Consider the following 27,190-nt stretch of genomic DNA (forward strand, 5'->3'; position numbering starts at 1 on the left):
GTAATTTCTCTCCTTCCCCTGGAACAGAGAGTTCCTTGTCCCTGAAAGCCACCAGGGCCTGGTCACGGGGCAGAACCTGCAGCCAAGAGTGGCTTTTCTGCCAGCACCAGCCAGGCTCTTGCCCAGATAACCCTGGTCCTCTCCTTCCCCAGCCCCAGCAGCTTCCCACACAGCTGTGGCCTCATTATCCAGGTGACTGTGAGCCGCTGAAAGGAGCTTAACCAGGGGTAAGCTTTCAAGTGTTCATAATAAAGCTTCAAAGTTCACACCTTCATTAAGATGTGAAGAGTCAGGTCCTCCCCGCACCTCTCCCAGGGCTATTGTTCCCTTCCTATCAGGCTGCAGATTCAAAAGACAAGCAGGATTGGTTTTCTTGGTCCAGACAGCTCTCCTAACCAGAAAGGCTAGTCCTGTTTGTTAAGAGAAGGCTTCTCTCCGGCAGCCCACTCAGACCTGCTGTGGAGGGTTCACAGACGCCGTGGAATTGGGGCATTTGTCAGGGCTGCCTCCGGGAAGCAGGACTGGACTTGTTCTGTGAGGTCTCGAGGGCGTGGACCTAGGATTAGTGGGTGGAAGCAGAGGGGAGGCAGGTTTCCAAATACCAGAGGGAGAACTCTCTAACACACAGAGATGTGCAGAGCCGGCCGTGGTGTTGGGGCAGGGATGCGCCCCAGGAAGGTGAGCAGGGCAGGAGCGGGGCCTGACTCTTGGCAGGGAAGCTGCAGAAGACCTGCGGGCTTGGCTGTGAAGTTGGACTGGCAGACCTTTCAGGCTGCTTCCAGCCATGCCATGCTGGGACCTCCTCACTCCATGGCCCCTGCTGCTGTGTATTTGGCCACTTCTGAGCTTTTTCCTTTAAACGCCCCTTGTCCCCACACTCCCAGCTGTGGCTGTCTTCAGGGTGCATGTTTGGCCCCCCTGCCTTTTCTGTTTTTCTTTCAGCCATTTGAGAGCAAAGCTATCAAGACATCTTGGGGGTCTCCTTTGTTACCAAGAACAGTTTTGCTTCCTCTAGCTGTGCGCACAGGTTCTGAAGGATCCGTTTCCCCTTCACTGCCCCTCCAAGACAGAGCAGAGCTCAGAGAAGCCCAGGCAGCCCTCCAACCTGGGACAGTTGTGAATGGCTTACCTACGACGTGGCAGACAGCCTCACCAAAGGGCCGTCTCTCCTCCCTCCTGGGAAAGGATGTGGAGGGGATTTTCCTTGAGGGCACACATCCTCCACATGGTCCTCTTGGTTTCATGATGAGGAATAAAGCAGGAGGCTGGTTGTAGGTGAGACAACAGTAGATTAGGAATGAGTAAAAGAGCTGAGCTAGGGACAGGCTGGGGTACTGGAAGGGGGCTCTTTGAACTAGAATAGCCTGGGAGGCCTCTCTGGGGAGATGCTGTTTGAACAAAGACCTGACTCAGGCAAGGGAGTGAGTCCCACATGAGAGTAGAAGCCTTGGAGCGGGAACAAGCATGGTGTGGTCTGGGAGCAGCCAGGGCTGCTGGACAGTGGGAGGCAGGTCATAGGGAGCCTCGTAGGGCGTGCAGGGGCCTAGGGGGGTTTATACACACAATGAGGAGCCATCAGTGGGTTTGAGGGGAGGATGACATGATCCGGCTGCATGTTGGAAAAGGCCATTCTGGCTGCTTTGAGAAAAGAGAGACTGTAGGAAGGCAGGACTGGCAGGCCCAGGCCAAGTGCATGGCTCTTGCAGTTTCCCAAGAGAGCAAGGATGCCAATTTGCACCACGGTGACAGTGATGAGGGTGGTGAGAAATGGTCAGATTCATGGTATATTTAGAAGGTAGAGCTGATAGGATTTTTGATGCTTTGAAGGTGGGTTGCAAGGGAAGGGAATTGAAGATGACATAGCAGACAAAACACTTTTAAAGAGCCATAAACTCAGTATAGGGTGTGGCTGAGTCTCATATTGGTTCCCTATATGAATAGACCAGTTTTTACTTCTATAAGGAAAAATTCTTCTAAAAATCAATTACTTATAGGTATCTTAAAAGTCCGACTTTATGGCATCTATTCACAAAGTTTTCATTAGTACAAAATTGTGGTAAAAATATGATAGAGCTGACTGGGTATAAACACAGCTCTAGGCAAATGTGCATCCTCACAGTCAGAACACCATTAACAGTGAACCCTCGTGGAAAGCTTCACACTGAGGCTTAGCATCCGTTTTCTGACTTGATCCTCACATCTGCCCTCTAGAGTAAGAACCGTTGTCATTTGACAGGTGAAGAAACTGAGGCTCAGACAGGCCTTGCCAAAGGTCACAGAGCTGCTGTAGAGGCGCCGTGGTTTGCTTCCCTTAAATCTTGTGCTCAATACATATCCTGTTGATGGTCAGCACTGGATATAGCTTTTTTGTTAGCAAGATGTGGGGCATGGTCTCCAGGAGCTCCTGATGGAAGGTATTTGGGAAGCAGGTGAGTGAAGGGGGAAGCTTTGAAGTAGATGGGATGTCAGCATCTGGTTTTCGGTTCCTTTCAAACGGTGGTGGGAAAAGGCTCATGCTACAGCAGCCTGGCTGGGCCACCGGAAACAGGTGATGGCTGCTGAAATCTCCACCAGGTGAGGCCGAGAGCCACTCCCCACCAACAGCGGCCAGGGACAATGGGCTACTTTTTAGGGAACTGGCTCTACCTCAAGTTATTCTTCTCTAAACCATCGGCTCCTCCCACTGCCTCCTTTCCCTCACCTTCTCTTCATTCCTGAACCCGCTGCAGGCTGGTTCCCACCCCTGGCTGTTCCACTGAGAAAACATTCTCTGACTCTCTTCAGGTCAAACCCAGTGACCTCTTTCTTCTCTCTCCTTGCCCGTCTGAACTCCCTGCAGCATTTAATGCTGGGGACCTTTCCCTCCTTCTTGTCACTTTCTCTTTCCTTCTGGTCTGTGTTGTTTCTCTATTCTGCATCTTCCTTCATACCATCATCTTTTTATTTGTCTTCTGAGTTGGAGTTCTTCCTTTAGGGCACAGTCCCACTTGAACATTGGTCTTCCTGAACTTCTCCCTGACTTTTCTCCCTCCACGCCTCTTCTCCACCTACATTATCTACTGATCCCCCAGCTCCAGGTTTTCCGTTATAGCTTCTACAGAGATCTTCCCAGTCTGCATCTCCAGGTCCGTCTCCCAGGTAGAGATAACAGTCTTAAAAGCAGCTGAAACATCAGGAGATGGAGAGAAGGTCTGTTTGACCTGAATTAGAGATAATAAGATGAGAAAGGTGGTTGAGACCAGGTTGTGAGGAGTCATACTATAAGGGCTTCATGCATCTTGGATTCAGGATTGAAAATAGGGCCAAGAGAAATGACATCATTGTATTTTGAAAGGATTATTAAACAACCTTGTGGAAGGTGGACTGGACTGGATTTTACTAGTCACAGAGAGAAGATGGGGTATGGAACAATCCATGAGGAGTGGCCACTCTGGCAAACATAAACAATCTTCTGAGTAGTGGATTGGAATTGATAGTGGGAAGGAAGTAAGGGAGAAAGGAGGGAGGCTAACATAATTGTATTTGGTTCTCACATTGAGGCAGTCAAGTAGCTGTTTTGCAGATGAAGAAACAGGGTAAGAGCAAAGCAACATGTCCGGGGACAGACAGCTATCAGTGGCAGAGTCAGGCCTTGAACCCATGTCTTTTGACTCCTCAGCCAACGTTTCCATCAGGCCATGCTTACTGACTGATTAAACTCACCAGATGTCTGAAGTTTCCAACACCAAACACAAAGAAGCTTTTTAGTAGACACAAGTTGTTTTTGCCTGTACAGTTTACAGATCCCCCTTTTTGACATTTGCATCTCTATTAAGATAATGTGAGCTGCTGTAACAAACAAATCCCCCAATGCATGATGTTTCAAACATGATAGAATGTTCACAGTAGATGTTCCTGTCTGGTGGGCAGCTTTCCTCCAATTGGTAAAGATTTAGGGACCAGGCTCTTTCCATTGTGTGCTTCTACCATCTTCTACTCATGGCCTCCAAAGTTGGCTAGGAGGCTTTGATGGGCCTAGAAGCAATACCTACTACTTCTCCTCACCTTCCATTAGCTAGAACTCAGTAACATGGACACACCCAACTGCTAAGGCGGTTGAAAACAATAATTAGAATGTGTATCTAGGAAGAAGAAAAAACTGAAGAGAAGGAGAAAGAGTGAGACAGTCACCACCGTAGCAGTGGTGAACCATGGCTCCCAATCTCTCCATCCATCAGGCCCAGATGGAGTTCTCTGCTTCCTACCCTCCAGCCTCCTCATCTAAGATCCAGGATGATTCAGCCTGGATAATAATATTGGAGAAATCAGCTTATTCCACTTCCTGCACATGGTGATTGTTTTGGATATTGATACATAATTAACCCACATTGATTTCATGAAACTCAATCCTAGGATTTTGTTGGAACTTTTGGCAAAGAGAACCTCCTTTTCCACTAGGGTTGCTGAGGTGTAAAGATATGAACCAAGGCAACCATTTGTCAGCATGAGAGGAGAGCCTGCTGGAGGATGAAGCCAACAAATCAGAAAGCAGAGCTCAGAGATAGGAGATCCTTTTCAATGGTATCCTTTGAATGTCTGCATTCTATATTCAGACATGTTATTCTTGAACCCAGTTTATATTGAGTTTCTGTCCTTTAAAAGCTAGAATTTCTAAGAGAAGCCCATTTGCAAAACTCTGGGACACCCTCTCAGCCCTCTCCCATCCTCAGATACCAATGACATGAGCGTAGGCTCTGTTGTCCATGAGAGCGCCTTCTGTTGGTGGTCCTCTGAGACAGGCTGCCTTTGCGTCCTCCCACCTCCATGTGGCTGGACTGCTCATTTCTTAACACAGGGATTGTTTCAATCAAATGCAGTATTTGTTGCCTTCTAAAGAAGTCAGAATTATTTAGACTCACACTGGCATTTTTATAGACCACAGAAATTATAGCAAAAAAACACTTTTAAAGGTCCATAAACTCAGTATAGGGTGCGTCTGGGTCTCATATTGGTTCCCTGTATGAATAGACTAGTTTTGAATTCTATAAGGAAACATTCTTCTAAAAATCAATTACTTATATGTATTTTAAAAGTCAGGCTGTGGCATCTATTCACAAAGTTTTCATTAGTACAAAATTGTGGCAATGATCTGGTAGAGCTTACTGGGTATAAACACACACACACACACACACACACACACACACACACACACAGACACTTAAAGAAATTGAAAAAGACAGTAGCAATGCTATTAGAGAAATTCAAAGAAAATGTGTTAAACTTCCGAGTTGTGGAGCCACTAGGAGTTTGGTTGAAGAAATGGCAGGAGCCAAGACATCGCAGTTCAGATGGCCACTACAAGCAGAGGCCGGTAGAGAACCGACAGGGCTGGGAGGTCAAGTCCTCTCCCTCTTTCACAGCAGGTCCAGCCACTCTGTTCCTTGAGCTACACATTCCACTCTCTTAGACTTCCTTAAACACTTCCCACACTTCCGCACTTAGAAAATACTGTTTGAGATGCCTCAAAAGTCACGTCTCTGAAGCCTTCTGGAGAAAAGTTAATCACCCTCACCACTGTGTCCCATAGTGCTTTGCCCGTGTCTCCGTGTTGGAATTTGTGGGAGTGGCTTCTGTGTTCATCTCCCTGGCTTCACTGTGAGCTCCTTCAAAGCAGGCTATGGCTCAGCCATCTTTGTAGTTCCTGTAATTTTCAGCTAAGCCTTGGCATATAATGGATGTATAAAAACTGTCGAGTGAATGGAAAACTATACCACAACTCTTATAAACTTGCACACCAAGAGTTATGGGGGAAAGAATAAAGGTTGCTTAGCTCCGAGAGGACTCATGACAGAATTGACAATTCAGAGATGATGCCAAAGGGTCACTCTGGACAGGTCAAATAAACCTTCAGTCTGCAACTCAATTATTTTTCTCAGTCACACGGGGAACAACTGAGACAATTTAGATGAGTACTTTGAAATGAAATGACCTTATTTTCCCACTTTAGAGTAGTCATTCTCAGTTAACACTAGGGTGGCCAATCTGCCTGGGAGAGCTCAGGTTTACACCTGTTGACCCTGCTATTTATAGTGCCCCAGTTAAGTCTCAGAAGTATCCCAATGGGCATGTAATTTTTGGCCACCCTATCAGTGGAGAACTCTGTTGGCCTGACATATCACAGGTAGAGCTGGGCTAAGAGACAGTTTCTTTTAAGCTGGAGAGAGCCTTGATTCTAGCTATTCTCCATGTCTTAATAGTGAGGAAGGAGAAATTTCACTCCTGGTGCTCTTCTGTTGCTTTCTGTATGGCGAGATGGGAATTTACTCTCTCTATTAATTTGTGGCAAAAAGTTGGTGTTATCTATTACCATTTTAATCTTTATAACAACTCTGCAATAGATATTATGCATTTTACAGAGAAAGAAGTTGGGGTTCAGAGAAGTAAAGTGATGTGCTCAAGAGCACACAGCACATAAGAATCAGTGCCAACGTTAACCTCATTTTGTCTGACTCCATTGCATGCCCTGTCCACTTTGCAACCTTGCTTACAATTTAGAAACTGCCTTCACAACCACATTCCCTTATTTTGGAACTATCTTCCCCCTGTCTGAATTATTAAGCAGTGATGTAATTTCTGCCTTACCGAAGGAGACCCTGCCTGACATCTGTTTGTTGTAAAAGATCATTCTGGTCTGTGAATGATCTGTAGATTTTGCTGTTTCTGATATGAAATAAGAATTGGGTTTTTATGAACAAGTGACTCTTTTGCAATTATTCTCAGCAATGATCTTTTGACTTAAGAGTTATTAATATATTGTTAGGTAGGTTTAACTGGAAAACACCTTAATTTTTTACAATAGGGAAAAGGAAGGGATTCAAGAGTGGGGACAGGCATTAGACAATAGAGCTAATAAATCTTTGCCTTGTGTTTATTCCAACATTGAGGATCACTGAGTTGCTTGCCATAGCAAAAAATTGGAAACCATATATAGTCCAAGTTCCATCCATACAATGTAATACTATTTAGTCACTATAGTAACTGGTTATAGATACTTACTGATGTCATAAGATAGATTCAAAACATAGTTAACCAGGTTATAAAGCAAAATACATTATTGTATTTAAAAAATGCACACCTACCCTGGCCTGTGTGGCTCAGTGGTTGAGCATGGACTTATGAACCAGGAGGTCACGGTTCAATTCCTGGTCAGGGCATATGCCCGGGTTGCAGGCTCAATCCCCAGTGTGTGTGCAGGAGGCAGCCAATCAATGATTCTCTCTCATCATTGATGTTTCTATCTCTCTCCCTCTCTGAAATCAATCAAAACATATATTTTTTAAAATGTACACCTATACAAATGTCTGGAAAGGTATCTAAGTATCTTTACTGTAAAACTTATGGGTGTTTTTCATTTCCCCCTTTTTGGATTTATTTAAATTTTCTGTTTCCTAATAAATGTAAAGTATATGTACAGTTTTAAATTAATAATTATTAAGTATATCAGAGAGAAGAAAATGCTAATTTTTCTCTCACCACTATTAAAAGGCTGTATGTAATTCAGCATCAACAAAGAAGGAAATCCTACCTTCTATTTGAAACAGATGAACCTTAAGGACATTTGCTAAGGGAAATGAGCCAGTCACAGAAAGCTGAATCCTGCATGATACCACTTATATGAGGTACATGGAAGATTCAAACATGTAGAAGCAGAAAGTCAAATGGTGATTGTCAGGCGCCAGGAGGAGGCGGGAGGGGGGGTGGTAGAAATGGGGAGTTGCTACTCAATGAACATAAAGTTTCCCGTAAGCAAGGTGATCAAGTTCTAGAGATCTGCTGAGCAACATTGTGCCTATAGTTCCCATTACTGTATTGTGCACCTAGGAATTGATAAGAGGGTAGATCTCATGCTAGGTGTTCTTACCACAATTTAAAAATAATAACAATCTATATACATAAAAGCCTAATATGCAAATTGTCCCCTCGGGAGTTCAAATGGGAGACCCAGAGTTTGATTGCTCACTATGACGTGCGCTGACCACCAGGGGGTGGCACGGAACGAAGGAAGGCCCCAGCCGGCAGCCAGCAGCAGGGGAAGGAAGGCCCCAATCGGCCCTGATCACTGGCCAGGCCTAAGGACCCTATCTGTGCACGAAATTCGTGCACCAGGCCTCTAGAATAAAATAAAGGCCCTGTGTGGCTCACAGGGCAATTTCCCACAGCTGAGCCTCCACCATTATCTACAGGGTGCTGGCTCCTGCTTCCCCTCCTTGGCCAGGAGATTCATGCTGCTTGCTCAGTTACCAAATGCTGATAGCATGCTGTAGGTTTTCCCTCAGGGATTTCCTTTACTCCTCCTATAAACCCTGTGAGGCAGAAATTAGTATTCCCATTGGCCGGTTGAGGAAGTGACGTTGAGGGTCCTGAGATGCACGACGGAACCTCTCTTCCCAAACAGGTTCTGCTCTGTTAGAAGAACAGCCTGCTGATGCCAGGTCCAGAGCTCTCTAGGAGGCCAGCACCTAGAAATGGGAATAAAGTGTCAGCCTAAATTGAAGCATGGGAGAGGAGAGCAAGTTGACAAAATGTCCGCTTGCCTCTGAAGTTGGGACTATGGTCCCTTTGTGGTCCAAGGCCATTTATGGAGTTAGCTCCTGGAAAAAACATATCTATTTCACCTTGAAATCGATGGCTGCTTTGGGCAATCACATTTATTAGCTACTCTTCACCGGGTGCAGTGTGCCAGACCCCACACTGAGTACTGTGCAGACACCGTCTCGTGTAATCCTCATCACCACCACCCCGCTGAGGTAGTTTCTTTATCCTCATTTTTGCTAACAAAGAAATTGAAGCTTGAAGAGGTGGAGTGTCTTGGTCAAGGTCACACAGCTTGTGAGCAGCGGAGTGCCAAAAATCTAGGCTCTTAATCCAGGGCTACTTTGACTCCAGAATAAAAAGGAAAAAGAGCCCGGGTGGCACGGCTCAGTGGTTGAGCGTCAGCCTATGAACTCGGAGGTCACTGTTCGATTCCCGGTCAGGGCACATGCCCCGGTTGCTAGCTCGATCCCCGCTGTGGGGCGTGTAAGAGGCAGCCAATCAATGATTCTCTCATCATCGATGTTTCTATCTCTCTCTCTCCCTCATTTCCTCTCTTTGAAATAAATAAAAATATATGTATAAATAAATAAATACATAAATAAATAAATAAAAATATGTTTCAAAAAATAAAAAAGAAGGAAAAAGAAGTTGAAGGAGAGGTCAACGAGAAAACCTGAACACTTGGAGACTTGGTGAGGGCCTTGAACCAGCTAGAACTTTGTGTCCCTCCCAATACTTCTTGTCTATGCTTCTTGTCCATCCATGGCCAGATCTTTTAGAGTCCTTAGTGGGAAGGTAATGGGATGTGCTATGGTATGGCAGGCTAGAAAAATCACAGGTTTGGGATCCATACTGATTGGTTCAAATTCTATCAGTGCCACCTACAAACTGTGTGGGCTTTTGTAAGCTACGTGACTTTCCCAAGCCCTGCATGTATCATTGGCTCAGTCAGATGGATCAATGAGGAAAATGAGTGTGAAGGTGCCTGACACAGGCTTTGGCAGATACATTAGTCAGGCTATGCTAGATCTGAGCGAGCAAACCCCTCATTATTTTTCATAATTAAAACCCATTCCTCACTCACCTGAAGTCCCATCCTGGTCAGGCAACCCTCTTCATCTTGTGGCTCTGTCATCTGTCATTCCAAGTTGCAACCCAGCTCCAAGCTGCCTTGGCCCAGAATGGGACCTGTCACTTCTGTTTATAGTTCATTGACCAGAACTAGACACACAAGCCCAAGCAGTCACAAGGACGGCTGGGAGAGAGGGGGGAGCACTTGTATATTCAGTGTAGAGGGTTGTCCCCTGTGGTGAGCATGTCTTCGCTTCTACTTCCAAAGGTATTTTTCAGAACTGAAATTCACGCACGAGTCTAGGGCTATTAGTAAGCTCTGGTTTTAGGTATGTAGATTCAGTACCTTTCATCTCTTTTTTCTTAAATTGTACATGAGGAGGAAATATAAGTGAATTATTCTCATCATTTGATGCACAATGTCATGAGAAAAATATTTGGAATTAAATCAATAACACACCATATTTTGAGAGACTAATTAAGAGGTACCAAATGTCTCTTGGGAGGAAAAGTATCTTAATCTGGTGTGTCTGCATAGATTTTATTTTTTATTGTATCACAGATAATTAGAACTAAAATTACCTTAGCTATTGTTTGCTTGTGCATTCTTATCTTACCTGGTTCCAGAGGGATTGGAAGCAACACCTTAGAAATTACAGCATACTGCAACAGTCTGTTCTTCGTGCTTCCTGTCTCCCACCACCAATCATTCTCCACCCTGGCACCTAAAGATTTTTTTCTAATATATGTATATATTATAGATATATATATTATTTATTTCAGAGAGGAAGGGAGAGGGAGAGAGAGATAAAAACATCAATGATGAGAGAGAATCACTGATCGGCTGCCTCCTGCACATCCCCCAACCCCCCGACACACACACACACTCCGGATCAAGCCCACAACCCAGGCATATGCCCTGACTAGAATCAAACTGTGACCTCCCAGTTCATAGGCCAACACTCAACCACTGAGCCATGCCAATTGGGCTAAAAGGTCTTTTTTTTTTTTTAATATATTTTATTGATTTTTACAGAGAGAAAGAGAGATGGATAGAGAGTCAGAAACATCAATGAGAGAGAAACATCAATCAGCTGCCTCCCGCATTCCCCCCTGCCCCGCCACTGGGAATGTGCCTGCAACCAAGGCACATGCCCTTGACTGGAATCGAACCTGGAACCTTTCAGTCCGCAGGCCGACGCTCTAACCACTGAGCCAAACCGGTCAGGGCTAAAAGGTCTTTTTTAAATGCAAAGCTGACCAAGCCACATCTACTTAAAGAGAAAGCAAACATTTCTGTGACTTTGCTCTGATCCTCCCACCCCAAATCCTTAGCTTGGCAGTACAGTCTGCTGAGACCTACCTTGCAGCCAGTGATAGCTGTGCTCTGTTTTAATCTAACTAAACTGGAACTCTACTTCCCAGAATTCCCTTCCTTGTTTAATTCTGGGTTGGCCACAGATAAATTTGCTACAAGGAAGATTAAGGTGGGACTCATAATATTAGAAGATTTCTAATAAAAACCTATAAGATGGGAGACAAAGTAGATGTTCACTACTAACATGTACAAAGTGTGTACCATATGCCAGGCACTGGTCCAAAACCCTAATATGTACTAACTTATTTATTCCTGACAATGATCCCCTGAATTAGGTCCTATTGTTATTATACAGTTGCTGAGATTGAGAAACTGAGATTGAGCCCCTTGCTCACACTGTACAGCATACTAAGATCACCCAGTCAAGATCTGGACTCAGACTGTGTGACTGAATAGCCCACGCTTTTTATTATTATAATAATTATATGCTACAGAAGCTTCAACAGAGTTTCTGGGAGAGTTTAGTTCTCTATGGAAGAGACACAGAAAGAAATGACCTCTTTTTGTATGGCTCTGATAACTGTAATTTTCAGCTATCTCTTTATAAGCCTGGGGATAAAGCTGGAACCCTCAGAAGACAGAGCTGAGAAACTATATATATATATATTTATACTCCATTTGTGCTTATGTATGTAAATGACTAACATTTGTCTGATATTCTTCAGTACTCTTTCTTGCTCTGTGATCAGGGGATCCCATTAGGTTTTCCAGGCACGGTCAGGATGGGAGAGGCTTTGCTGCAGTAACAAATGACTCCCAGATCTCTTAAGACTAAATAATTTTATTCCTTGCTAATGCTAGATGGCCCTTGTGAGTTGTCAGTGGCTCTGCTCCATACAGTCTTCACTCTGGGATACAGGGTGATTTGGAATATTGCTGGTCTCTGTACTAGAGGGAAAGAGCAAGACAGAGTACCTACTGGCTCTTAAAGATTCTGCCTGAGTTGTTGTGGATGGTGCTCTGAGCAACATGGCTCTGAGAGCTGGCTACATCTCTTCCCCACCTGCATCCCTTCCCTGCATCCTTTCCCCACCACCACCATGAAGTGGATGTTTAAGGAGGACCACTTGCTGGAACACAGATGCATGGAATCCACGAAGATCTGAGCGAACTATCCAGACCGGGTTCCATGGAAAAAGTCTCAGGCTCTCAGATTGTCAACACTGACAAACGGAAGTATCTTGTTCCATCTGACATCACTGTGGCTTGGTTCATGTGGATCATCAGGAAAAGGATCCAGCTTCCTTCTGAAAAGCCAGTCTTCCTATTGTGGATAAGATAGTCCCATAGTCCAGCCTAACTATGGGACAACTTTACGAGAAGAAAAAAGGTGAAGATGGATTCTTGCATGTGGCCTACTGTAGAGAGAATACATTTTGCTTGTGAGGGCCGGCCAGTGTTGGACTAGGTACACCCCACCTGCTTGTGTATCTTGTAAATAGCTGTCTGTTTTCAATTACTATACCAGAACCTCTTCACATAGACTTCTTAGTGCATTGTAACTGGATTGATCTCTTAATACACTGGAAGGGTTTTGTTTCCTTAGATCAGTAAATTATCATACAGAGTTAAAAAAAAAAAAGAAAAAAGAAAAAGATTCTGCCTGAAAGTAGTATGTCACTTCTGCTTGCATCTCATTGGCCAAAACAAGACACATGGCCATGTGTGAGTCCACAGGGTGAGGAAGTATAATCTTCTCACTGGGAGGGCCACTGATTTGGCTGAGCCATCAATCAGTTTACCATGCAATATTGAGTCCTTAGCCACAGGGTGGATGGGCGGAGGCTGGGAGGTCAGAACCCTCTAGAGGTCCTCTTTGGCACAAGTAACCTTTCATATTTACTCCAGTGTGCTGTACAAATACTGACTTTTTCTGTACCATGAAATAAAACAGCTGGGAATCTTGACTTTGTCTCAATTCTCACAAGAATTAGGGCACTAGGCACTACTAATTCAAGCCCAGTCAATAATACAAAGGCAGAACTGAGAGGTTAATGGGGAGGGAGAGGAGGGGGAGGAAGACCTATGTAATACTTTCAACAATAAATATTAAAAAAACAAAAAAAAAAACAAAGGCAAGACTGGAATTTGGGATTTTAGTCTTCCTACCCAAGGCTGTGTTGGCTCTAATGAGGGACACTGAGTAGGTCAGCAGAATCTGTGACCTGAGGACCAGAGCCCAGGCTCTTCAGCCCCATCGGCATCTATGCATCTCTTCTCTTGGCTTGACTGGCTCATTGACCACACAGGCTCAGTGATAACCAGGGAGAGTGTTGAGCACATACACGCTACAGACTGTATTTTTTCTTTTTATTAAGGCTCTGGAGACAAGAACATGACAACATTTTGGCAGCTGGGACTACAGCCATGTGTGAGGAGAAAGTGATTTGCATGAGCAATGCAAAACCACCTGGTTTATTGCAACTGACTGAACAAGTTAAGTGAATCAAATTCCCAGTTGGACACCAGAAGCAGCTAACTTACACACACACACACACACACACACACGCACATGCACACACACACACACACGCACACAGCCTCTGAAGAAGAATAAAGAAAGAAAGAAAGAAAGAAAGAAAGAAAGAAAGAAAGAAAGAAAGAGAGAAAGAGAGAAAGAAAGAAAGAAAGGAAGAATGAAACCCAATATTTGCATTCCATACAAATAAACTACTAAAGAACCTCTTGCCCTCTTGCTCTCACTCCCAGGCCTTGATATTCCTGACGAGTTTGTATGACTCCTCTTACCCTGACCCTTTATACATGGGCTTCCTCACTCCTCCACGGACACTCTCTAGAAGGTTATGCAAAATTTTGAGTCCAGTCTACTCTTGTTACTCTTTAGCATGTGGATAAAGGCAAGGATCTCTTTGTCACTCACAGCTGACAGTTTCTACTAACTAGCCCCTATTGAAGCCTGATCTGGCCTGCAGCTTGCAGTGTTGTTTATAAAAGGGTAAAGAAATAAACTTCTTCCTTGTCTAAGCCATGGTACTGTGGAGGGGTCTCTTGATTGTACCAGCTTTGCTGGTCCTCACCTAGTACACGGGGTCTTGGAGGCCATGGTTTGGGGTGGCCTGTTATTTTAACAGCAGTAGGAGAGTCATTAGCAGATTTCAAGCAGCAAAGCAAAATGATCTCATTTATTCTTTAAAAAGTTCCTTCTGGTTATTCTGTGAGTCTGTGTTCTCTAAGTCTCAGTTTTCTAATTTGTAAAACAGGAGTCTGAGATAGAATTTTCCATCCTGCTATCCCCGCAAAAGACTCTCTTTTCCAGGTTAAACATTCCAGGTCTTTTAACCGTCCTTCACACAGTGGTCTCTTCACAAGCTTCGTTATTCTCTGTGGAATTTATGTGTGGTCAGGTCCTCTGGAACTGGGGTACTTTGCAGACCCAGCCTAACACACTCTCTCCATGGTCTGCCCAACCTGGGGTAGGAATAGGGTCGCCAGTCCTCTTGTGAGATCATTTTTGACATATGTTAGCAGCCATGGTTTCACTGCGGAATCTACTTACTCCACCCTGAAGGTGAACTGTATGGAATTATTTTTTGCTACTCTGGAGCTACTCCCCCCTCATCCCTGTCATACATTCTCTCTACCACTGGCAACACCAGAATAGAAGAGACGACATCTCTGAGATGGTATTGTGATAAGAGATGGCCTAATTGGGATTCCAGGCATCATCTCTGCAAGACTGGCATGTTCCTTTGAAAAGTGGCTACAGAGACAATCTTTGCATTGAAAACACCAAGGACTAGAATCTTAGCTCCAAAGAGAATCATCTGAGAAGGATGCTGCCGATGTGCCTGAAACCCGATGGGGAGTTCTCATATACACGATCAGTTTTGTCTGGAGTTCAGATAAAAGGTCACACCACCTAATTTAGATAGGAATGATAACTTTCCAACTGGGGTAACAGATAAGTGCTTCCAGAAACAGCTTCTTTGGGCAATGAAGCCACAAAGGGCTGCCTTCAAAGAGAAGGGGGAAATTGTAGAAGACAGAGAAGAATTTAGGTCAGCCAGAATGGAGCTCCCCAAAAAGTCAAGTTCAGAAATAATTTAACAGATAGGGATCCAAAGAATATGTGGTTTGCCTGACAAATGACATTCACTTTGAAAGTGAAAATGAAATTGGAGAGAGCAAAATTGCTGCATATTGGGTCCCGGAGATTGAAGAGAAATGATACCGGGGGAGAAAGGAGTTGTAAAGCCTTCCTAGTTAAGCACAGAATTAGAATGAATGAATTTTGGTCCATAAAGGGTCAGGTGAAGATCATACAGATAATGGCTTAATCCCAAGCAGCTCCAAATGATGTTCATTAGCGGAGGATCGTAGGCCTTGGCAAGCGTGCCTGACCAGACTCACGCTGCCCTCTCTCAAAACTGCTCATTCTGGGTGGAACTCTTTAACAGAAAAAAGCCACTTAATTTAACAGTTAAGCCAAGGAAAGATGGAAAAAGACTTTTACCCTGAATGTCAAGGGGCCCCGAAAGAGCTGGGTGGTGTGGGAGGGGAAAACGATGATGCACGCTGAAACTGAAGACGCACTGCGGGGCTGGCAGGATCTCACTATTGCAAATAATGATCCTTGGCCACCACGCAAAAGGCACATGGACTTCTGCCTAGGGACATCTGGGCTTTATTCCTGGTCTAATGAATGGACTCTCTGTGAGGTTGTTAGATCAGACACTTCATCTCCGTGAGACTCATTTTATCCACTCCCAGGACAAGTATAATCGTATCTACAAACCCCTTTCTACCTCACAGAAATAAAGGTTGGCACAGTGCTTTCATCAACACTGACTTCTCACTTAAACCTCACTATAATTCTACAAGGGGCATGATGGCTCCATTTCATGGATGGGGAAACTGAGGCCCAGAAATGTTAAATGGCTTGCCCAAGGGACAAGCTTATGTGGAAGAACCAAGACTAGAACACACTTCAGTTTCAAATACAGGGAACTTTCCACGACCCCGTAACCATCGGTTAAACCAGGGAGAAAACTGAGTGCTTCTTCTGGGATTTAGTTAGTTTTTTTGTGGTCAATGCATGGATTTGGAATAAGGCAACTTAAGTTCAAGTTCCAGTGTAATCATTTTCTAGTGGTGTCACCTGAGCCTTAGCATTCTTGTTTATAAAATGGGAAGCAAAATGGTGCCTCAGCCTTAAGGTTATTGTGGATTCAATATCCACAGAGTATTTGGTGCCTCACGAAGCAAATGCTCAATGAATGGAAACTTAGCCACAGGAATGTGTTGCCAGAGAGTTGACAGGAGAGTGACTAGGATGGATGGCTCTGAAGTCAGATGACATGGGTTTAAATTCTGACTCGGCCATTTATTAGATGAATGACCTTTAGAAAATTATTTACATTTACTAAGCCTTAGTCTCATCATCTATAAAATGCTATAAATAACTGTACATGTCTCCTTTTGTGGTTGTAAGAATTAAATGAAATACTCGAATACCTGGCACATTGTGAGTGCACTGGAATTATTGTCCATCATCTAGTTGTTGTATCATGACTGTTTATTAATGAACAGGAAGAAGAATTAGAGCCTTGTAAAAGTGAACAGTTCCAAGAAAACCAGTACTCACCAGTACTCATAAAAGGAATCTAGTGTGAAATACGGGTTATTGGGCCTGAAGAGTGTTTCTCCTCTCCATCATGCTTTGCGGTGACTCCCATCTCTGTCTCAACACTCTCCATTATGGCTGCCATAATCTGTGGGTTTTAATTTTCAAACCAATCCATTAGTTTGTTGACTCATCCCTTTCTCATACATTTATTCACTTCCCCCATGTATTTGATTATCCTTATTTCCTGTAAACATTCTTGTGTATTTCCTTGGTATCAGGCCTTATTTATTGGGGGTATAGCAATGAATCAGTCACCCCAGAATCTACAGTGTATTGAAGGAGATGACACGTGTATAGAGGTCACTCTAGAACGGGTGGGCAAACTTTTTGACTCGAGGGCCACAATGGGTTCTTAAACTGGACCGGAGGGCCGGAACAAAAGCATGGATGGAGTGTTTGTGTGAACTAATATAAATTCAAAGTAAACATCATTACATAAAAGGGTACGGTCTTTTTTTTTTTTTTAGTTTTATTCATTTCAAACTGGCCGGATCTGGCCCGCGGGCCATAGTTTGCCCACGGCTGCTCTAGAAGGATGGTTAAGTTGAAGAAACAGAGGGGCAGAGCTCACAGCTGTCTAGAAGGGGAGTCATGAGGGAGGGACATTGAGATAGGGTGGGTAGTGAAGGGAGGTGCCAAGGGAGTTACCAGCACAGCTAAAAGACTCACGAAGTTCAGAGGAGATATGCTACTTGGCCTCACATGGTAGAAGGAAAACCACCTGGTTGCCTGAGCTCTGAGCCTTGCTGTGACAGCCCTATTGAGACAGAGACAGAAGGGAGTAAGGGGGCAGGGAATGTAAAGAACAGAGAATGCAGGAGTCAGATAGACAGAGGTTCACATCCCAGCTCCACCTCACACTAGCTGGATGGCTTTACTTCTTGGAGCCTTTGTCTTTCCATCAGTAATATGGGGATAATCCAGCCTTTCTCACAGGCGAGTTATGGGAGCTCAGGTGAAGTAATATATATGAAAAAAATCCTCCCATAAGACAGCTCTTGCATTGGAAGCCAGGACATCACTTTTATTGCCAGCCTACAGTTTTACAGGACTAGTGGTAACAGCCCACTGTGCTGCTGTCAAAGAGCTGGCCCCTGAAGGATCTCATCTTACTTTTCCTGTGGACAACTGACCAGTGACACAGAGAACACCCCCGATGGAAACTAAATGGTTAAGTCAGCTTTGGAGATGCAAATTGATATTTTTCTCCTCTGTGTTCTCTTCTTTCCCTTCATTTAGGCCAGGAGAAAGCTCTGTGCATTCTTGCCTCAAAGGAGTTTGTGATTGAATAGAAAGCAAGGAGTGGCCTCCAAGAGACTTCCCTTCCTGGTGTGCTTGAGGGAGGGAACAGAGACATCCTATTATCAAGGGACACTCTGACAGAGAGACCAGAACAGGGATCTTTGGAAGTCAGGGAGAGAGGGTGGCCAGTGGGCTCCATGAGAATGGGCAGCAGCACCCTGATCCTGGGAGGCCTTGAGAGAATGCCTGCATGGTCTCCAGACTTGAAAAAGATTCCTTTGCCCCAAGGCAGCAGAAGCCATGGACCTGAAGGGACCATGTGCCGTTGGACAATGGGTGTCTCCAGCTAACAGAATAATCTGGTAACTAATGATTTCAGGCGAGAGAGGCTCCCACATTTAGTAGCACTGCATAAAATCCCAGTACCTTGCCCGATGGAGAAAGCCCCAGGAAGACTGAGGTCGCATTCTTCACAGCTGGAGGAGTGGGGACTTGGTTTTAAGACTGTTGATTAAAGGAAATTTTAAATGTGATATTGTGTGCACCCTTGCATGTGTGAAATGAGAGTCGTACCTCCTCAGTTATAATGCATTCATGCCGCACATTTATTCAGAGATGTGTTTGGGGACATTTCATTTGCATAATCTGTTCCACTGGCTATTTGCTTAAAGCACAGTAAAAAGTCTGTGATCTGTTCCACGTATAACTCTCCTACCAGGACATCACAGCATATGTAGTCACTGCAACCTGCACTCTGGTAAATGCACATCACTGCCTGCCATTCGGGCCGCTCAGACCATGGGGAAGTTCAATCAGAACTTACCGAGTTCAGTCACCGCATAGAGGCTCAGAGTTCTCAGCCTGGCCACCTTGGGAGTTGATGTGCCACTTTATATGCAATGTTGGCCACTTGAAGAAGTGAATTACCTGTGACTAATGGCTATTTTCTGTTTAGCCATTACGAAAATAATAATGTTATGTCAAGAATGCTATATCCTTATAGAAATATCTGCAATAGGACTAACGCAGAACAGTCCAATCAGCTGTTCAAGGACATAGAAGTGAAGACTTTAGGGCTGATCTTACTAGGATATGAATTTTCTGTAGATCTTCTTGACTCTGGTTATTTTTGAGCTTCATTTATAAACATAAAAGTTCTCTTTGCTTTTCAAAAGTCATATCTGGTAAGTGGGCAGGATTGGAGGGAGGGTGTTGAGAAGTGGCCCAGGATTTGCTTTTTCCTAACCCATCCCAGAGCTCAATATACAGTCACTCAAAGTATTTTTTCAAACTGGATAGACCTTCTTTTAAATACATAGCCTTTGATGGTGTTGGTCAATTACCTGGGCCTCCTGCTGGGCAAATCACTTCTCAATTTCTATTTCTTTCTCTCTTCAAGACCCCAAAGGTCCCTGCCTTCTAGTCAGTTTCTTAGTAACAATCTCCCTTCTATCCTTGCTGAAAGTACCTCCTTGTTCAGGCAAAAGCTCTTTCACACCTGAGTCATCTACTTTACAGCTAACTGTTGCAGTCAGTCCTGTGGTTGGCCTAGCCCTTCCTCACCCAATCTCAGTGAGAGAAGAAAAAAACACTAGACTAGATCATGGCCTAGTCATCACATGTCTGAACCTCCGCTCGATGGGTGGTGGGGAGACTAAATGATATAGAAAATACAGGAGCAGAGTGAATCTGCTGGGGAAGAGACTGCACAGAGTCCTGAGTGTATTGGGGTCCAGATAGACATGCAGGTGGAGGTTTCCATGTATAGTTAGTTGTATTATGCTCTGAAGCTAAAGGGAGATATCTTGTCTGGAGAAACTGATTTTGGGAATCATGATACGGGCACAGATTCACTAGAAGCCAAGTGAGTGGGTACCATGACCCAAGAAGAGGATACAAAATGGGAAGAAAAGGGGATCCAGAACAAAGTCCCCTGGAACATCAGAATTTAAAGAGTGAACAAAGGTGAAGGATCTAGGGAAAGCCACCAGCAATGGTGAATGTAGAATGAAGAGAAAGACCAGGGCGAGTGCTAGTTCTGAAGAAAAAGAAGAGTGTTCTAACAGGAAGGATGTGGCCAACCTTGTCAAATGCTTCACATACATCAGCTAAGGGAAAGTGCTGAAAGTTCACTGGGTTTGACAAAGAGGAAGTAACTTTAGAGGTGGAGTGATAGAAGAGACAGGTTGTTGAAATGTTCACTGTTTCAAGAAGATAATGTTAGAATGTTAAGAGCAGAGGGATTACCTCTAAAAGAAACCTTCCTTCCTAAGGGGCCCAAGAGAGGAAATAATAATAGATAAAAATATAGGGTGTCCCCAAAAATGCATACACACACTTGAATAATTTTACTGGTATGTGTAACTCCATCTATTGAGAAAAATCTGCATTATTAACCGCACACCTAGTAAAGGCAGTCTTTATTAAAACACAATTCATTTTTAAAATTGAACTATCAGCTGTTAAAGTATGAGTACATTTTTGGGGACACCAATTATATTCAATTTTGGAGGAGAATGTGAAGGTTTCTGGGGATATTTACATGTAGTGACCTTTACCATGTGAAGAAAGAGATGACTGGGGCAATGGGAGGACAGATGGAGTACAGGAGAACAGGGCTGATGGTTTGGATCAAGTTTGGGAGATGTGAAAGGAATGAAAGATTGAGGTCAAATTGATGATTTTTTTTTTTTAGGTCAAGATTTTAGAGGTAGATGTTGGAGGGCATAAATTTGAGTTCCTGGAATGGAAGAGGCTGTGGAAATAGGTTAAGCAAGACTGTGGAAGTTTAGATCCTGGAAGAATCCTTCAACAGATCTTAAGGGCATATGAGATGGCAGCAGGGGTTGGGGGTGAAGAGTAAGGCTGTGAACCAATGCCAACATTCAGCAAATGTTGAGTATTTACTTAATGCCAGGCACTGGATGCCATGGTCTCTGGTAAACACAGGGGATGAATTTGCATATAGTCAATGTGTAAGAGGTGTGGGGGTAGGAGACAATGGTATAGCCTGATACTATGATTCACTGAGATAGGAAAGTCTTTGAATCACACAGGAATAGGAATTTTTATAAACACCAGTGGGAGACTGCTGGTTGTGGGGCATGTGTTTTAAGGGCATGGTGCTGAGGATTGTGGGCAGATAAGAAGTCTCCCCTGGAGAAGGGTGCAGAGAAGCAGAATCATTAGGGACTCACCACGTGCCTAGCCATGTGTTAACTGCCTGAATAATGACAGCATTTGGCCCCATTCTGAGGGTCCCTGGAACCTTTTGGAGCACCCATCTGTGCCACCAGACCTTCGTGAGTTTACTGTTTCTCTCTGCTCTGTTGGCTAAGCCCTACTCACATAGGGATAATGAAGGTCTCATTTGCCTCCAACAATATGGTGCCTTTCTGCATAATTTACATGTTTTCTTCAAGGCTCAGACTCTAAGTAAGGGGGTAACAAATTCTAGTGCAGGGTCTCGCTACTGATACATGGAAACCCAGACTCTGTACCTCTGTTCTTCTGTGGTTTCTGCCAGCACACATCTGTAGTCTAGAAAGGTGTCTATCCTAGTCTTGGAAGGCACCTTTTAAAGAGAGAACTTGGACTCTGGAAGACTGGCTGCATCTAAGTGCTCTCTCTATGTCACTGCCACCTCCTGAAATTCAGCTGCAGTCAGTAGATTCATAAATACTTTTCTAAGAGTGGATTTGTTTCCAATTTGTAAGAACATTGATGACCACTTATTGAGTACTTATATGTGTTAGCTTCTGTACTAAGGATTTACATGAACTTTTTTTTTTTTTTATCTGCACAGCAACCAATGGAATAGGTGCTGTTTTTCTGTTTTACTTTTCTTTGTTCTTTTTAAAAGAGGTAACTGAGGCTTAGGGAAAATCAGCTGTCCAATGGACACAGCTCCTGATGGAGACAGGATCACACCCAGAGCCTGCCCTTTTAGCCACCACCTCACCTCTTCCTGAGGTCTTCTATCATTTGGCATGAATGTATTCATAGTGTTTCAGATCTCACATTTTGGTTCATTAGGCAATCTTTCACTGAGTACCAAATCTGTTCTAAATCCTATGGGAGGGGACCTTGAGGAGTGTGGGATTGTTGGAGAGTAAAATAAGGCACAGAGTAGAGGTCTCTGGTGCTACTCATAGGGACAGGAGTTAGCTTACAAAGGGTTGTGCTGGCCAAATTCAGGAGTGTGTACTTTATCCACAGGTGATGGGGAGACATTTGAAGATTTCAAGTAATGAGTGAACATTATACAAACATATATTCACTGCCCTTCTCCTTCATGTCAGATATCCAAGAGGGTAAAGGTGTAGGGAATAGGGTGAGGCAAGTCAGGTGTTTAGAATTTAAGGACTCTCTGAGTAAGTGCTTCCTCAGGTTTTGTACCCTAGCTGCCTGGCTTGCTTCACCCTTGTGTAGGCCCTGGAGGGTGTTGTGGGGGAGTGAAAGATGAATACAACTTGGATCTCCACCCTTTTAGCAGGATGAACTCCGGGGAAGAGAAGAGTAGATAGAGTTACAATTAACCACTAATGCAGGGCACTGAATGAAGGAGTGACTCTAGGAATATTCTACATTATCAATGTTCCTGTAGGAGAAGATGAGAACCTAACTATGTCCATGTCCTAGTAGGAAGAAAACTAATTCCGTTTGCTTGTTCCTGTTGACAAGGTACCAACCTTGGAGGCTGGCTGTAGAAATTCCTACAACATAGATGGATCCATCTTTAGTCACCAAGATCCATTAGGATTCAAAGTCAAACTAGATAAGAGCTCAATTGCTTGAGATGGGAGTAGGGTGCAGAGAAACTCCTAGATTTTTCTAAGTTTTGGAATCCAAGATCAGAGATCCTTCAGATCTTCCCATTCTTTGGACTCTGTGAATCCAAAATCTAGTTTGTTGCTCTTTAGGAATTACAACCACCTTTCCCCTAAATAAAGAGCAGTTGACATTCCAGGCTACTTCTACCTTCATAACTTCAACTCCAATAACTCCTAATGCTTTGACCTTTTAAAATTAATATATAGAGGGGGAGCAAAATTACATTTAGTTCCTAGAGGTGAGGTGACACTGTTGGTACAACAAGGAAATAACCTTGTTGTATTTGTGAAGCATAGTCCATGCAGACCCCACTCTATAAAGGCTGAGGCAGAGAGATGGAGAATGTTCTGCTGTTACCAACCCTGAGAACAGTCAATGGCCAATTCAGTGGGGACTCTGGGAGAATGCTGACCATACTAGGACTTCAAATGCAGTGGGGTTGGGACTCTCTTAGGAAGGGAGAAGATGTCTGCTCTCAGGTTTGATTGTCGACTGGATGATGGAAAGTAGCACAGTGCAGTGGAAAGGGCATTGGTCAGGGAGATGAGAGACTTGGCCCCACTCTAGCTCTGCTACCATCCCAGGATGATTAACTTGGCTTGTTGGGATTTTTCTCCATTTCCTAGATCATGCACGTTGCTTCCAGCACATACATTTCCCATTCTGTGAATGCCCAGGAAAAATGAAAACATCACCCCATCTGGCTGCCGCCTTCTATAGGATGAATTGTGGAGCTGCAGCTCTTCAGGGACAGATGGCATGCAGGTGTCTGTTTCTGTATGGGGTATAATGTAAGAGGAGGAGTGAAAATAATGCTATCTGAGCCAACCCATTCAGGCAGGCTGGCTCCACACCCAGCCTCCCTCACCTGCTGTTCCATTGGTGTGGTTTGTCATGGGACCCTCAGCACCTGGTACCTGACCCACCCTCCTCAACTCCACTGGCTGTTTCCAGGATTTTTCCCCAGGGAAGGCTGCATGTTTGTGGAGTCTCTGTCTTTGATGATGTTTTCAACTGTTGCTGTCACAGTTCTCAGTCCTAGAGGTCTTCATTGAAGCCAACCAAGCGTGTAACACTTCAAAAGAAACGTTGCCACATGTAAGGTATCTAACACTGTAAATCCCCTCTCTGAGCACAGCTTCTGTCTTTCCACTGTACTCTGAGTCTGTAGTGTAGAGTGATGAAAAGAGCAGGGGCTTTGAGTAAAGTAGAGATGTGGGGCCCTGGGCAGTGGCCAAGAGAAGGTAACAGCAGACGCCTGGACAGTGGATGAGAGGATTAAAAGAAGGGATGTCTGAGAAATACCCTAGGTCTTAGAAAGAACATGGGGGCTCCTTTCTTTCCTCTTGTATTGGCCACTTAGGTGAGTCCCCACCCCTGTTTCATCCCAGAGAAGTCAATCAGGAGAATTCCTACCTTCTGCTGTGTTAGCTTTAGGCATGGGCATAGGCATGTGATCTAATTCTGGTTGATAAGACATGACAAGAAGTCTGCTGAGGGGCTCTTTTCTTCCTTCTAATTCAAGGCACAAGGTAGAGATAGTCCCTGTTTTCCTCTGGATCGTGTGCTCTCTGAAGGTGACCTCTAATTCCTTTAGCGTTTTGCTACTGGCCAGAGATGAATCCAATATACAGAGAAGGTCAGAGCCCTCCCAGACCTCGTTTGGTGATGCCCTACCTATGAACTTTTTTTTTTTTATGTGGGTAAACTCACATATTTCCTTGTTACTTAAATAGGTTTTTGATTTAGGGTTTTCTGTTCCTTTCAGCTGAAGATATCCAAATTGCCAAACGTCTCTTTATGGGCACCTACTCTTAACTCATCAATCCTTCATGTTCTCGTGGTCCATCCCAAATTCCTCCTGCTATTTCCCTTGCTTTATAGCCCATTGGGGCTCCAGAGCTAGCTACTCTAGTAGTAGGACACTTCCTGCCAACCCTTATGCATTGACATATGACCCTTTCAATCCTAGTATTGTTCCTTCACCCCTCCTCCCCGCCCCCATCTCCGGAGCCTCAAAATATTGCTGAAGAAGTATAAAATTATGCCTAGTGGCCATATTATGAGTCCATGCTTTCTTTCTTCCTGAGTCTTAGCTGCTGCTCCAGTCAATCTAAAGTCTTTGCTATTTCCACCTCCACACAATTACTCATGCTCTTCCTGCCAGCTGGTATGCCCTCTCTCTCTCCCCTAAAGCATTCTTTCTCATCCTTCCAGGCCAAGCCCAAATTCCCACAGTGAGATGCAAAAATGCCACCTTTTCAGAATTCCTATTAGAACACCATCTCTCTCTTCAAATCCAGGTCACTCTCCTAATATAGATGTCTGTCCACTTCTTTTTGTCGTCTAGTTACGACCCTGAGACATACTTTGTTAATATGAAGAGCCCCACAGAAATAAATTAAGAAAGAAGCAAAGTATAAAGACCGAGGGTGCAGGTTTTAAATCAGCCAGACTTGAGTTTGAAGATGGCTTTGCCTCTTACTAGCTAAGGGAAATGGGGAGACATGATAAAATTCCATGCCACCATTAAAAAAAGAAGTTTTTTATTTATTTCAGAGAGGAAGGGAGAGGGATAGAGAGATAGAAACATCAAAGATCGGTCGTCTCCTGCATGTCCCCTACTGGGGATCAAGCCCACAACCTGGGCATGTGCCTTGACCAGGAATCAAACCACTGAACCACACAGGCCTGGCCACAATTTTTTATCTGAGGATGGAACTAATAATGGGAGGATTTTTATAATTATATAAAAATTCCAGGCACATAGTATGCCTGGAATATTACTTCTTTCCTTCCTTGTCACCGTAAGTCTAAGAGAGTAGACATGTTTCTGCTAGTCATATTCGTGTGTGTGTGTGTGTGTGTGTGTGTCTACACAAATCCTTTTCCTATGGATATCAAGTAATCTGTAATACTATAAAACTATGTTCATTTTGGCAACATTCAATAAAAAATAAAATGCTTCTGTCCCCTTTGCATCCCATGGAGGTTGACAGAAACTCCACATTCAGTGCGCACCATCTGTTGGCCAGCTCTGTGCTACATGAAATGAGAAACAGATCAACTGGATATGGAACTCAGATTCCTCACCACAATTCCTGGAACATGTGGGGCACTCACAGAGAGGAGATGCTTCTGCACGGTGGATTGCCTCACTCAAGCGTCTGCACCCATTCCCAACAGACAAAACCAGAGGGGACTCTGACATTTGAAGAGTCTTTCCTGTTACTGTACTTGAGTGATTCTCAAACTTTCATGGGAATAATGATGAGTTGGGGGCTTTCAATATGGAAAGATTCCTCACCCTGAGAGATTCTGTTTGGGTAGGTATAGGTGTGGCCTAGGACTCTGCATCTTTAACTAGCATCCAGTCTGATCCTGATTTAGGTGAGAAACCCCGAGTGCTGGGTTAGGAACAGTGCAGGGAAGCTGGTTTTTACAGGAGTGAGCATCCTGTGATATCCAAGCTGGTATGGCTAATAGCTCAGAATAGTCATTGGATCTCAGCAAATGGACTCCAGAGTCCTGCAAGTAACATGCATACTAGGGATCTTATGCCAAAAGGAACATTCCTGGGGCATGGAAGATTCAAGGGGAATGGGTTGAAGTTAATACGAAAGACCTTTGGCATTGGTCCAAGGAACAGGATAAGCTAAATCTCTGGATCTGTTCTGGAGATCAGAATGGCCTGGGAACTACCTAGAAGGGAGATGGGCAGGTGAGCTTGATGAGGAAAAGGTCATCTCACCCACCAAGGTCTGGAACCATCAGGAACTTGGGCTATAGAAACTTGACCATTTTCTATTTCAAATAAACATTTATTGGTTCATTTCCTTTTTGACCTCCCTTAATATTTTGTATAGTTCCTGTTGAAAATTCCCACTCAGTTTGGAGGAACGGTGCTGAGTGATGTCAGTTTCTGGAGAGGTGGGAATTGAATAATGGCAACCATTCATTTTATTGAGTGCATTTATGGACCAGGTACTTTATACATTATCTCTAATTTCCAGAAGCACATGATAAAGTAGGCGTTAAAAGTCTTTGTTTTTTGGATGAGGATTGGAATTTTCAGCGAAGTTAAGTAATTTGCCTAGGACCACAAGGCAAAGAGGATGAATGACCAGGGTGAGGCCCCCCCACCCCTTTTTTTTAACCCTTACCCAAGGATATGCTTTTATTGATTTTCAGAGAGAGAGGAAGGGGAGAGAGAGAGAGAGAGAGAGAGAGAGAGAGAGAGAGAGAGAGAGAGAGAGAGAAACATCAACATGAGAAACATCCATTGGTTACCTTCCATACATGCCCAGGTCTGGGATCGAACCCACAACCTAGGTATGTGCCCTGAGAATCGAACCTGCAACCTTTTGGTGACTGGGACATCACTCTAATCAACTGAGCCACAAGGCCAGGACAGGTGAGCCCTCCTTACTGAGTTTCTCTTGGTG

At 44.1% G+C, this 27,190-nt stretch overlaps 1 pseudogene; it reads left to right on the forward strand.

Moving 5' to 3' along the window:
• The first annotated feature begins 11,749 nt into the window (after positions 1 to 11,749).
• Positions 11,750 to 12,566, forward strand: LOC118666762 (annotated as a pseudogene).
• Positions 12,567 to 27,190: the final 14,624 nt, after the last annotated feature.

Source organism: Myotis myotis, unplaced genomic scaffold, assembly GCF_014108235.1.
Source record: "Myotis myotis isolate mMyoMyo1 unplaced genomic scaffold, mMyoMyo1.p scaffold_m19_p_12, whole genome shotgun sequence".
In the NCBI taxonomy this organism is placed as follows: domain Eukaryota; kingdom Metazoa; phylum Chordata; class Mammalia; order Chiroptera; family Vespertilionidae; genus Myotis; species Myotis myotis.